Here is a 13,211-nt window from a genome sequence, read left to right on the forward strand (position 1 = left end):
GGGGATTTTTTTCACTTTTTTTCCTAGTGTCCTTCTAGTTGCTACCATTTGAGTTAAATTAATGAAAGAATTCTGTAATTCAATATTCAGTTAACTTACACAAAAATATATTTTCACCAATTAGTAAAATATGTAGCAAATATGTTTTTTCAGTCTATTAATGAGTACTATACAGAAAAGAGTATGGTATACTTTATTAACCTTTCACTTTGTCAAAATTTTCCAACTGCTAACTACCTGTATATTAACCTGAATACAACTCAAATAATCTTTCAATAGATTATTCTTAAGAACAGTTCAAGTTTCTTTAATGGTAGCAGTACTATGGAGGGATATATTTGTTTTAGTCTGAAGGAAAGATCATCTTCTGTGAGATGGGCAGCGCCCTAACATGATCTTTACTTTGATTCACCCTCAAGGCATCAGGATTCTACTGACCAGGAAATACAAACCTTTCTCCTCTACCTGGTTCATGTTTCTCCATGAGCATGTCTACTCTTCTGGCAGAAGATGGCATCATGGGTATTCCTTAAAGAAGCTGTTGTGGCTGTGTCATTTTTAGAATGATGATATTTATTTTAACTCTTAGTTGAAGACCTGAATTCAGAGAAGGTATTAGTGGTTTAGGATGTGGGTAAAGTGTGCATGGAGGGTGAGAAGATTGGGGGAAGGGGTGGGTAGATTTGAAACAATGGCATTTTCAACTCAATTATCCCTAAATTGTGATTTGTACTTGGGGAGACTAAAGATATGAATGTAAATTAAATGCATATTAGTGTTTTAGAATGGGCCCCATGCAGGACTAAAACAATCAACAGGAGACATGCTGAGGATTATGGAAGGGTACCCTCAAAGCAGAGTTGAGTGGTCCCATGGAAAGGAGGCTGAGGTTTAAAGGTGTCATGAATTAGAGGCTTCAGTCAGCTCTGTGTCTATACATTTGAGTCGTCTGTTTCTGTCCTTTACAAATGAATGAATTAAGGTCTATGGACAATTATGGAAAAGATTATTTTTGCCATGGTTTTCTGAATCAGAAGCTTCAATATCACTAATTAAGTTGTTAAAAATGTAGGATTTCTGGCTTCATTTCTTCCACTGCAGAAGAATCAATTTTGCCCAGAATGCTAGACTATAAATACCAATACGTTGTCATGTTTTTCTCAGAATATTAATTACAACTTTACAATCAAGAATCTATTGGCCAAAGAAGCAAGATGGTGATGAAAAATAAGATCACCCACTACGATTAATTGACCAAAACAATGCAGAGTCGTTTAAAATGTGTCAAGGCATCATGAGACGACACAAGCACACTGCTGCAAGAGTGGCAGATGGCTGAAGAGTAAAGAAAGAAGGACGCTGCAAGACACTGAACATTATTTCATGATTAGGCTTCTAAAATATTACCTCTGGCCCAGAACCAACATCCATTTCTCTAATATCCACTGGATGAATTATTGCTTCAATATTCTTCCTTCCACCTTTTAAATTTTCCTGCTTTCTGTATCTACTCCAACTTTTTCATCTCACATTATCTCTCTCAGAATCACTTCTCTTCTCTCTCTCCCCTTTTTTAAGCTTTCTTTATAATTATGAGGTAACATCTACTTAATGGTGACCATGTACCAAAAACAAAAAGTCAGGTATGTAAAATGCATGTAAAGAGGTTCCAAATACTATTTATTAACTAATAGGCTAACTAAAGAGTCTGTTGGAAAATATATTTTTTAAACTTACCGTATACACTCGTGAATAAGCCAAGTTTTTCATCACATTTTTATGCAATTTTTGTGGAAAAATTAGGTGCCTCGGCTGATATTTGGCTTTGTTTTAGTTCACTTACACCTTGGCCTAAGAATAAAAATAATGTTGCTTCCTGGAATAAGATTTGCTATTTGGGCTGATAAACAATTACCTTACCGGTGAGGAGTCCAAGAAACCTTGACTTTCAAAGACAGTGGCGTTCTGTAGTTTCAAGGATCCCCTATATAACAGTGTTATTTAAAAGCAGATACATCGATTGAAGCATATGCTTGCTGCAATGTTGTAATCGCATTACATGAAAACTGATGATTATTTTATTTAATGTTATGTTATAAATTCAAAATCATCTCAATTATTTTTAGACTTGGGAGCTGTAAAAATTCAAACTTCAAGTAAAAACCACATAATACAATGTATTTCTTTCCAACTTTACTAATCCTTTAATAATGAGGATAAGTGTGTTAAGGAATGTGAAGTTGAATTAAGCAATATGTTGTCTGTTAACTTTAGCTCAGAACTGTCTGGCTTTATGTTGAGCCAATTAGTCTTTGAGGGAAGCCATGCAATGTACCACAAGATTTAGCCTTAGAGAAATTTTCTGATTGGTTAACAATTCAGCAATCTACGGCAATGTTGGCTACTCTACATGAGCCGGATTCCAGAGGGCTCCAGGACTCTGGACCTCAGTCCCTGAGAGTGTCCGAGGAAGTGACATCAAAATGACCCCAGGATCTTCCAACAGAAGTATCGGGGAAAGTGTGCATCAGGATTGTGATCTCTCACCACACGCATCCAAAGTACGCAGAGCAAATGATGAGAGAAGCTGTATTATGTGAAGAAGAATGCAGTGTGGAGGAAGGTTTATTGATACCCTGCCACATGCAGATGACGCAACCCTTTATCTGTAGGTCAGGGGGCCTTCCAGCACTTGGAGATGAAGATCGAGGATTGCAGCCTTCAGTAGGGCGTATAACTCCATGTGAAAGAGCGCTAACCCTTGCAACTGGTCGTTCAAAAGATTGCACATTTCAAATGTTACTAACATTTTCCAATATTGTGTTCAATTAATTCTTCTGAGAAATATTTCCATTTCTAAAGATAATTCCTAATGTTAATATTAACTTTTTACACCTTATTCTAACTGTAGAATGCTGTTTTGTTTTTCTGATTAACTTTCTCTTGAGTTTATCAGTGGTTAACTTGAGGTTATTGACCAAATATATAATAGAGTATATCCCAAGAATATTACTATAATAATTTTACTTAATAAAATAACAAGAATTTTAATATTTTCTTAACTTGTCAATAAAACTATATATAAATGAAAATAGTTGAATGACATAATATGAAATAGTTGCTTCTTTTAGTCATCTCTTCCCATACTAGCTTTGGACTATATTTCTCAACTTGAAATTCCCTGAAGCAAATATATATATATTTTTTATACAACTCAATATTCATTTCCAGGATTGAATCTGCACCAAGGAAGGATTTATTCATGTGTCCTTCCAGTCCTTCTTTTATTCTACAAAGATTTATTGAAAATCTATTCATTCATCCACACACACAAAATTATCATGTCTCCAAACTCAACATTGAGCAGAACACAGTTCTATGCACACAGAAGGATAGAGTGAAAAAATAAAAGTAGAAGGAACCTTGCTTGTTCTTTTCCATATTTCACTTGGACACCGAACGCCTATACTCAATATTGATTTGTTTCTGATGTGATTTGATAGCATAAATCATTTGAACATGATATGGCCCGTACGAAATACAAATATTTCTCACTTCTGAGAGATATGCCATAATCATCACAGAAAATCATTCTCAATGTATGCAGTCTGCATGTGAGGTTTGTTGAATTTTCTAAAACATAAAATCTATAATACAAAAAACACATAATAAGACCATATTAATTGACTTTAGAAATACAGGATATTATGAACCTAATTTAGGTGAAGCCTACTGGACCATCCGATGACAACATTCTACATTCTCAGACTGAGTCCCCTCATAATCTAACAAGTAATATAATTCTAAAAGTCATTGATATATTTATTGCCTTGAATATCAATTACTGTATATACTCCTGTATAAGCCAAGGGGGTTTGGCTTATACACAGGTCAGTGGTATCCCAGCGAGGTGTAACATCTCGCGGGTGATTGCCGTTCCTCCACTGTTCATTAAAATTCCCGATGACACTGCACTGCTTTGAATGTTTGTTTACTCACATGTAACTAATCAGAGTTGTCCAATGACGTGGACGACTCCAATTCGCAGAAGCACCCGTAGTTATTCACTTACGTCGGCAGCTGAACTGGTAAGGATGCGTCTCTGGCTGCACTCCATCTCTCCCCTCTGGTCTCTGTTAATTCACACCCTGCATTTCCCACCCTAGACTTATACGTGAGTTAATCAGTTTTTCTGGTCTCCCAAGTAATAATTAGGTGCCTCAGCTTATACTTGGGTCAGTTTATATTTGAGTATATGTGGTATGTTAATGTGACAGTCTTTGTGGTCTTATACTTGCCCAGGAATCAGGTAATTGCAATTCCTCTAGAACCCAGTCACCTTCACGTTAACCATGTTCACAATCACCACCATGCCTAGTGGCTAAAGGCACTCCTAAGTTAAATGACCAAATGGAAATGAAGAAATTATCAGAATCCTTCAGTTTTCATTGCATTAAAAAAATATCCCTCCATCCACCAAGGAAAAATAAAAACCACATAGTGCCACTGAGTATATCTCAACCCCTTGGGGTCCCAGATAGTTTCCTGAGGGTCAGTGCTTGAAGGGGCACATGGTGCTACCTTTCTCCCGTGAAGCCACTCCAGAATTTGGGGAAATTCTGGAATACCTATGCCCATCATTTAAAGACTAATCTTGCACAGATTTTTAAAAGACATTTATAGTTTTTTAATGTACTTTGTGTTTTATTAATAGTTTGATTGGCATATGATTCATATGTCATACAATATAATAATTCAATCATAAGCAAAGCTATGCAGTCATCACCACAATCACCTTCAGAACATTTTCTTCTCTCTCATCCTCATTGTTGTTAGCTCCTCCTTTTCCTCCCCACCCCGAACCACCCCTGCCATGTCCTGAAAAAATTATTAATCCAGTTCCTAGTGCTGAGATTTACCTATCCTTGATTTTCTATAAGGAAAATAATACACAACACAAAAAATAAAAGGAAATGACAAAAACGGAGACAAAACTTAATAGAAAACAGAAAATGTTAAAAACTGTAATAACGATAAGGTGGCCTCGCACTAGCTGACCTGAAAACCACTGTGAAGCCACGGTTGTCAAAACAGCTTTGTACTGGTATAAATACTCAGAAAACTGGATCAGGACAAAAAAAACGAATAAAAAATACACACACAGGCAATGGATTCGTAATAAAGGTGAAAAAATGAGAAACAGATGCTCTCTTCAATAAATGGTGTTGGAAAAGCTGACTATCCACATGCAGAAGGATGAAACCATACCCATATCTCACCCATGCACAAAACAAACTCAAGGCCACCAAGGACCTAAATGGAAATCCAAAAGCTATCAGTGTCATCAATGAGAAAATTTAGACAAAGTCAGGAACCCTAGTGCAGGGAATACATGGGCTATCAGAAATAACAAAGTAAAAGTGGGTCGGCAGAATTTACCTAGGGCATGCAGGAAACCAGGCCAAGTGCCATAGATTGCTGAGACACTGAACCCTGGATCTTCAGGGTACATATCATCCCAAGAAGCTGCATATAGGAACTGCAATGGATGAACTAGCATCTACCCCAGACACAGTGTAACCTGAGGACTCAAGCTAAAAAATACATGGTGTCTGAGAAAGCAAAAGACAGCTGTACCCAGGGCTGTGACAAAGTCTTGCTACATCAATGCCCTGTATGCTCTATTAAGATATGTATTATTTTGGCAACCCTGTGAGGGCCATTCTGTTATATTTTGCTTATGCTTGTTCATATTAGGGTGTATCTCATAGGTGTGTCACCATTGGGGCTCCCCCTTTTAAAGCTGTGTTAGTTGCTTCTTTGATTTTCGGTAAATGAAACATAGGATGTTTACTACAGGGAAAGAAAATATAAAGGTTTGGAGGGAAGGGGCAATAGAGGGGTGGAAGAGATGAGGGGGGTGATGTCAAGAAGTCCAGGAAGAAAAAGTACATTTGCAGACTGATCATGGAAGCAATTGTACAATGCATTGGTATATAATATGACATGTAAGTGACATATAACTCCCAAGTTACAGAACATTTTTTTAAAGCATAGATCCAAAAATGGGTTTGGGCTCCCAGTAAACCCTAGCTCCAATTACGAGCAATCAGTTCTTACATCATGGGCCTGCTCAATACTCATTGGCATGAAATGATCACTGAAGATAAGGGTGCTACAACAGTGTAGCGAATAAATCAGATGGTGCCTGGCTATCATTTGGCATAGTGTATGGGGTCTTAAGGGCTTATATTAAAACAAGCAGCCATCTAAATGAGGAGTATCAGAGCTAAAATTATGAGCACCCAACTTGTGGAGGGTTATCGGGGACTGTGGTGGCCCCAAAACCCATCTCCAGAGTATGTGGTGAGATGGAGCTGCTGGCAGATCCCCTCTAGCCACAGGCAAGAGTCTCCAACATTCTTCCCATGTGGCACAGATCACAGTAATCTGGATTATGCTGGATCAACTTTGATATTTGGCCAATTGACCACCCTATAGACACAACCTGAATTTGTTTGGGCTGCAAATACTTTGTACATGTTCCATGACAGAAATTGCTTCCCTGACTTTTTGAATGTTGATGTTGAGGGAGGTCTTCCCCTTCTTACACATCATTTGTATTCTTGTCTCGATTCTATTACAATTTTATCCTTATCAACTTAGTGCAGGTTTGTTTTTAATGTTTTCTTTTAGGTTTCCATGTGTGAAGCATGGGAGGAGTGGATGCATAATGATAGTAACTGATACAATGCATTATAATGAATGCAATGGGAGGGCGAGTGATAGGGAGGAAAGGGGATTTTAGAGTAAATAATGAAGGTGGGTGGGTAGAGGGAACACTAGAATGAGTTGTGATCGCACAACTCATTTTAAAGGTGATTTAACCATGGGGGGTGGGGGAGGGAGGAATGCTCTAAAATTAATGTGATAATGATTGCATAATTCTCCTTGATATGATTGAACAATTGAATTATTGCATTGTATGATATGTAAATTTTGTGCTGATAAAACTGTTGAGGAAAAACAATAACTACAAAAGAAACTACATCAACGTTAAAATGGGTCTAAATCAGTGGTTCCCAACCATCCCACTGCCGTGACACTTTAAGACAGTTCCTTGTATTGTGGTGACCCCCTCAACCATAAAATTATTTTCATTGCTACTTCATAACTGTGATTTTGCTACTGTTTTGAATCCAGTGACCCCTGTGAAGGGTCATTTGACCCCCAAAGGGGTTGTGACCCTCAGGTTGAGAACCGCTGGAAAGGGAGCTCAAATGATAAGGTGCTCCCTTTTAACTTGGCTGCATCTGCCATAACCAATGTTTCAAAACTCTCTGTCTCACAGCAAGGCTTTCACATATATGAGCTTGCACCATGGTCCGAGGGAACTCATCCAAGGTTTCATCCAAGTGAGGACCCGGCAAATGACGCCCACTGTCATCCACAGTCTTCTGCAAGCCAGGTGCTCACATTTCAAGCTGTCGTACTGTACCCTCTTTTGGATTTAGATTTTATTACTTAGCTTGGCAGATTACACAGGTTGGTATAATTCTACTGTGTGGATTTAGCCTTACCGAGTTGGCTGCTTGTTTTCAGAAAAGCCTTTAACACACCAGGGACCAACTGGATTCTTTATCACACGTTGTTACAGCATTCGCATTTTCAGTGATCTCTTCATGAGGGCAAATATTGAGTAAGGCCATGTCATAAGAACTAAGTGTTTTTTTTGTTTTGGGGCTATAATTAAGTGGAAGTCCAAAATGCATTAATATATCTACAGTGTATATTCATCTTTGATAGAGAACATCATAAATCATCCTCTTAGGGCATAAGTAATTGTATTGATAGTACCATTAATTTAGGCAAGTGTATAGAACTTAAGACAGTGAGGTAGTTAATTTATTGTGCCAACCTGGCGGACAAACACATGTGGGATTAATTGAAGGGCAGAGAGCGAAATGGATTGGTGAGCCTTGCATTTTTTGTCTCCTGCTGTTTGATCTGGACGAGTGTGTGGCTGCCTTGCTTGTTTTTTGCCTCAATTTTCAAACTACACTACCTGTGGGACACCTAACCCATAGATTGTGTCACTGTAATATGAAGTCCCTTCAAGACCTGCTTTACCACACCATTGGAATTTACATCTTTTGAGCTGGGGACTGTCAGACCCTGTCATTTGGCTGAATGTTGGTGACCTGCCTTGCTGCCTGTACCCGGATAGCCTGAATTGCTCTACAGAGGACTACCCGGTGACCCTCAAGACTTGAAGGACTACCAGTGTCTCACAACTATGTCACGGGAGTGAGTTGCGTTAAGCCATTTCTACTGGTTTATGGTTTAGTTAACTGTTTATTTCTTATGCTATATATCTATCTCTTTGTATAAATATATATAAAATTATCAGCATTCTGGTTTTATTTATCTGGAGGACTCTATCTAACACATTTGGTACCAGGAATGCTTCTAGAGAAATAAAATCATAAATATGAGCTTCTTAAATTGGCTCTCCAGCCTGATTAGTCTTAGCAGCACTAATAATGCTACTTCTGTACCCAAAAGCATGGATATGTCTGCTACTCTTACTAATCCATGGTGTGAAATAGCAAACCTAATATCTTTAGTAGCACCACCGATAGATGAGGTGCTGGTTAAAGGGAGGCTCTGAGCAATCTTATCTTTGATATTTTCCAGGAGTTTTGCCAGGATGACAAGTATAGGGAAGATGGTTGGCTGGTCCTTCTTATAATGGAAAGTGTGATTAAGGAGAGGGATGGTCTCAGAGACTCGGAAGCACGCCTCAGGTGCAGACTAACAGATTTGAAAGCTTCCATCTGTGCTACAAAGGAGAGCCTTCTCTCCTCTAGTAAAAGAGCTAACATTGCTGAGAACCATGTCCAGAGTCTCATTATGTGAGTGGCTGAATTACAACATCAGCTGAATTGCAGATCTAGCCCAGTGTCTGATACCAAAGTGAGGGCATTGATTGGAAAAAGTTGGGACCCTGAAACATGGGATGGGAACATATGGGTTGATGATCCAGAAGAGGAGGATATTGAGCCCCTAAAAACAATTAAGCCACCCCAATCAATAGATCCACCCCTCCCAGCTGAAGGTACTAATCCACTGTCAGTAGAACAAGCCACACCTGAGCAGGTTAATCAAACTGCTTAAACTGAAATGCCAGGTGAGGCTGCATCGGTAACATTTCCTGAGGGAGATGCCTTACAAGATATTGCTGAGAGCACCCTGGAAACACCCTTACCAACTATTATTCCCGCTAGACCTTTAACTAAAATAAAGTCTCAGAAAGCTGCTAAAGGTGAAGTTGAGATGATTACCCAAGAAGAAGCGTGCTATACTCACAAAGATCTACTTGAGTTTTCATATATGTACAAGTAGAAGCCTGGGGAATATCCGTGGGAATGGTTACTGAGGGTGTGGGATACTGGTGAATGAAATACAATATTAGACTGGTCTGAGTTTTTGGATATGGGACCCCTAAGCACAGACTCTTCTTACAATGTCTCTGCAATAGAGGCTAAGGGGGGATCTAATTCTTTATTTGGTCGGTTCAATGAAGCACGGACTGCCAGATGGCCTAGACTGGACCAACTTGAAGTACCTGACCTACCTTGGTACCCTGTAGAGGAAGGCATCCAAAAGCTTAGAGAAATTGGTATGTTGGAATAGATCTATCAGGATATTCACATAGACCCAAAAAGGGGGTGTCCTGAGAACATACCATTTACCACAACCTTAAGGAACAAGTTTGTTAACGGGCCCCAGCATCTCTTAAGACTCCTGCAATTGCTATTTTATGTGCACCAGGATTAACAGTGGGCACTGCCCTAAGCAAACTCAGACATTTTCCCACAATGGGGCTGATTGGTCCCCGTGACAGTAGAGGGCAGGTGTCAACACTGAATCAACAGAGACAGGGTGGGCGTGATGATAACACACAGCAAGGTTTCAGTAGTAATCAAAGCAGCCTATCTCATGTGGAATTATGGCATTGGTTACTTAGCCACGGTGTCACTAGGAGTGAAATAGATGGGAAACCTAGTAAATATTTATGTGATCTATACAGGTGGAAGAATGGTAGGTCAGGTGAACAACAGAATAGACAGTCATGATCACTCAACCAATTCCCAGACCTGAGCAAGTTTACAGACCCACAACCCCTTCAATGATGGGGAGGCCCGGTCCCTTTGAAGGAGGACCCTGCTACATCACTGAAGTTCTATACTGTTAGTCTTTCTTCTAGCCTTCCCCAAAGGGACCTGCGGCCTTTCACAAGAGTGACTGTTCATTGTGGGAAAGGAAATAATCAAACCTTTCAGGGATTACTAGACACTGGCTCAGAACTGACACTAATTCCAGGAGACCCAAAATGTTTTGAAGGCCCACCAATCAGCGTGGGGGCTTATGGAAGTCGTTATCAATTGAGTTTTAGCTCAGGTACTCCTCAACTGTGGGTTCAGTGGGACCCCGAACCCATCCTGTGGTTATCTCCCCAATTACATAATGCATAATTGGAATAGACATACTTAGTAACTGGCAGAACCCCCATATTGGACCCCTGAAATGTGGCATAAGGGCTATCATGTTAGGAAAAGCCCAGAACTGCCACAGACAGTACTGAGAAAAATAAATTATACATGCGAAGCCTGATTTGTGAGACTTTAACACATACATTGTTAACTTGTACAGATTAAATATTTAAGTAACTGGATACTATTGAGAGGAACAATGGGGGTTGGTGCACCTAATGCACGTTTCTGAGGCTCTGAGACCATCCCTCTCCTTAATCACACTTTCCATTGTAAAAAGGACCAGCCAACCAGCTTCCCTATACTTGTCATCCTGACAAAACTCCTGGAAAATATCAAATTTTTGGTCTAAAATTTCAATAACACTCATTCCAAAAGGAAGAATCATGATTACTAGAATAATATATGACATGAAAGTAATGTGATCATTAAAATAGTCCCAGACCACCCTCAAAGCAATAGACCTGATCTAAGTCCCATGACCACCAATTCCACAACCATGTTGTATTAAGTTGGGTTGACTAGAGACACATATCTAGAGATCCTCATATATGTATAAGAAAGAGCATTATATCAAGAAGTAATTGTATATCAAGAGAACATCCTAGTCCAGTCCAACTCAAGTCCAGAAGTCCTATAACAGTCTATAAGTTCCTCTTCAGACTCACAAAGCCACATGCAATGATACAGAATGCAAGAACATCAAGGGTGATGGGGACAAAGTCTTGTGGATCTAAAGTTGGTGGATGCATCTCCAAGGCACTGACAGCCTTCAGAGTAAGCATGCTGTAGGTGGGTGGGGCAGGAGTGGGGTTGGCCTCCAGAGAGCCATTATTGTTGTTGCAACTCCTAAGGAGATCATCAAGCTGCGACCTGATAGACAGAGGCTAAACTCCACCCATCTCTTCTTACAGGAGTCATGCTGGCACAGGAAAACACACACACCTAACCATCACACCTAGGCTAACAGTCATCTGCCGTTTTTCACACTAGAGCATTTCAGCCTTACATCCAAGGGAACATGTCAGTTCCTTAAAACTGCTACAAATGAATTTGAGGTAAAGTCGAGTTTATTTAATGGAATTTGCACATCAAATCTTTCAGGTGTACCCTATAAAGTATGTTATATGTCTCAAAAGGATAGAGTCTAAAGTCCCAGCAGTCCATGGCACATGGTTTGTATCACCAAGAACTGGATAAAAACAAGATCATATTGTACAGTCAGGAACACAGCACCAGGCATACTCTCTCTCCGGAGTTCTATATGCATCTTATTAAACATTATTTTCACAATGGGAGGTTGTTCTACCCAATTTGCCCTCCAACAGAAGTACAATCACCTCTGAGACCTTCATGTTCCCCTCCTTCCATCTTGACTTGTATTTCCAGTAAAGGTTGCTTCCCCTAACACAATTTGTATGGCAGGAACTGACGAATCTTCTCTTCTCCGAACATCTTGACCATTTAACCCCACCTAAGGTGAGGTCGCCCCGTCACAGCGGCTTTAAGGTGTCCATATAAACGGGCTGCTATGTGGTCCATGGGTACTAAAAAAGCACTCGATTTTGATGCTTGGGTGACCAGATTAGACAATTACATTCCCTGAGACCCAATGCCTATCTTCTTAATGTTCATCCTTATAGTAGTGGATTCATTCAATATTTGTCATTTTATTGATGACTAACTTCATTCGGCATAATGGTTTCCAAGGCTATCCATTCCTTGAGGCAATACATGGTTTCATCACTGTGTTTTAAGATGCATAGTATTCCATTATGTGTATATACTTGAGTTTCTTTATCCATTCTGCTCCGGAAATGCACCTTGGCTGCTTCTAGCTTCTTGCTATTGTGAACTATCTGCTGCAATGAACATGGAGAGAATGTGTTTGTTCACATTCTGTCTCACAGCTCTCTGGGTTATAGGTCCAGCAAAGATATTGCTGCACCTTAGGACATTTCAATTCCCAGTTGTTTTGGGTAGCATCATATTACTCTCCACATGGCTGTACATGTTTGCAAGCCTACGAGAAGAATGTAAACGTTTCAATCTCTCCAAAAGCTGTAGCATTTGTTATTCTCTGTCTCTTGTTTGACTTTGATTTATTAAATTAAACTATTATGTTGGATGTAACGTGAGATCTCATCATTGTTTTGATGTGCATCTCACAGATGGTAAGTGATCATTAGCATTTCCTCATGTGTTTTTTAGCCAATCAAGGGCCATTCTAAAGGTCTATTTTTTTATTTAACAGGAGAATATGAGGTAATTTTGAACACACACCTATGTAAAAATAATAGTAAGGGGGAGGTTAAAATGTACATTGTTCTCTTACTTAGTAACACATTTTAAACACACATGCACACATACAGCCATTAACTTTGTTAAAATTTATTGTGCAAACCTGGCCGATAAACACATGTGGGATTAATTGAAAGGCAACGGGATAAATGTCTCAGTGAACCTTGCCTTGCTAGTTCTCAGGTCTCTTGCTTTGTGATGATCGGCCCGGGTGAAACTGCCTTAGCCAGCTCCCTGCTTCAGCTAGCAAGGCTCACTTCCTGCAAGATATCGCCAAGGAGAAGCCACATGGACCTCCCCTAATGCAGCCCTGGGTGCTGGAGCAGCTGTATGGCTCTGAGATGCTTACACATT

Source organism: Tenrec ecaudatus, chromosome 11 (assembly GCF_050624435.1).
Source record: "Tenrec ecaudatus isolate mTenEca1 chromosome 11, mTenEca1.hap1, whole genome shotgun sequence".
Lineage (NCBI taxonomy): Eukaryota > Metazoa > Chordata > Mammalia > Afrosoricida > Tenrecidae > Tenrec > Tenrec ecaudatus.